Below are 1,822 nucleotides of genomic sequence, written 5' to 3'. Positions count from 1 at the left end.
GCCTGGGTGGCTCAGTCGTTAAGCGTCTGCCTTCGGCTCAGGTCATGATCCCAGGGTCCTGGGATCGAGTCCCACATCGGGCTCCCTCCTCGGGGGGAAGCCTGTTTCTCCCTCTCCCACTCCCGCTGCTTGTGTTCCTGCTCTCGCTATCTCTGTCTCTGTCAAATAAATAAATAAAATCTTTAAAAAAAAAAAAAAAGAAACAAAAATCAAAAGCAGAGAAAGTGAGCATCCTTGTCTTTTCCTGGTCTTAGAGAAAAAAAAAAAAAAAGCCTACAGCTTTTCACTGTTGAGTATGCCGGTCAAATAGTATTTTAAACAAATTTTCAATAAGATTTGTATAAAATCTGCATTTGCACATTTCACGCTAGAGGTGAACCACTTTGGGTAAAATTCTTTTATGTGAGGTACTCAGATTAAAAAATGCATGAAAAATACTTTGTGAAATATCTTTAGTGAAAGAATAAATGAAATCATAAGAATGAAACAATAAATGAAATAATCCTAAAAGAAAGTGAAAGCATTGTTTGGGTCTGTTCTATAAAGTGTGCTGCTTGCTTGTTTTATCCAAAATGAGTCTTGAAAAGATGACTGCAAACGCCAGGTGGCTCATCTAAAAAATGAAAAGATCCATGTTTACTGACTCGTTGACGTAAGCAGGTCCAGAAAATACAAATATCGGTACTGTACAAGTCAGGTGATAAAAATAACAGATATATATTATGAATGCCCAGGGAAAATTGGGACTTAGAGCACTCTGATCATGCCCCATTACTAGTCACACCATGACTATGTTCAGAGTCTTGCATCCCGTTTTTAAATGAGTAATCTCTTCTGGGAAATCTTAATTCTCTTAAATGTATGATATATATTCCTATTTTCTTTCTAATTCTCGTTTTGTTCCTCTATGTTCCTCTCACTATCTGAAGTTTTATATTATTCAAAGTTGTTATGCCAATCTTACTCTTTTTTCTAAAATCTTAATTTTTGTGAACTCAGACTTTCAGTATGCTAAGGAAATGATTTTCAAATATAGTGTTTCAGTCCTGTGCTAAGGCTAAAATTATTAGATAATTTCACAAGGTAGCTTGATATGTATAGATAGGGATATAGAGGTATATGTATTTATGAAATATATAGTTATATACTGACATGTATATATGTATGTATATAAATACACATATATTATATATTGTATTATTATATTATATTAATATGTGATATATAATATTCGTATATATGTATATAAATTTTATACAGATGACATACAATGTGCCCTTTCTGTTAGAATTGTTATAGAGCCTCTAGCTACTTTTTTTAAAAATTGATTTTCATTTCTGAGGGAGATAACATACTTTTTAAAAAAAATTAGTATCTTTATTGAGGAATAATTTACATGTAGTAAATGGCATATACTTAAAGTATACATTTGATCGCTTCTCAGCCTTTTGGCTAAGATCAAGTGTAGTATCTGTTCTTATCAGTTTAAAGTATGCATTTGATAAGTTTTGACACATGTATATACCCCTGAAACCATCAGCGCAGTCAAGATGATGCTCATATTCATACCTCTGCCAAACTTGTGTTCCATTGTAATCCCTCCATCCTGCCCCTGCCCCAGCATCTCCTCACCCCGTCATCAGGTAACCAACTGATCTACTTTCCGTCCCTATTCATTAATTTACATTGTCTAGAATTTTATACAAATGAAATAAAAATGAAACCTTATGATATGTACTCTTTTTGGTCTGGTTTCTTTCAATTAGCATAAATATTTTAGTACACAATAATATTTTTTGGTCGTATCCATAGTTTAATTTTA

At 33.0% G+C, this 1,822-nt stretch overlaps 1 pseudogene; it reads left to right on the top strand.

Annotated features, from left to right (window-relative positions):
- The first annotated feature begins 1,432 nt into the window (after positions 1–1,432).
- Positions 1,433–1,538, top strand: LOC115938412 (U2 spliceosomal RNA; annotated as a pseudogene).
- Positions 1,539–1,822: the final 284 nt, after the last annotated feature.

Source organism: Leptonychotes weddellii, chromosome 5, assembly GCF_054177405.1.
Source record: "Leptonychotes weddellii isolate Sample4059 chromosome 5, ASM5417740v2, whole genome shotgun sequence".
NCBI classification, from domain to species: domain Eukaryota; kingdom Metazoa; phylum Chordata; class Mammalia; order Carnivora; family Phocidae; genus Leptonychotes; species Leptonychotes weddellii.
The sequence above is the reverse complement of the archived record's forward strand: the minus strand, read 5'-3'. Positions and strand labels throughout refer to the sequence as shown.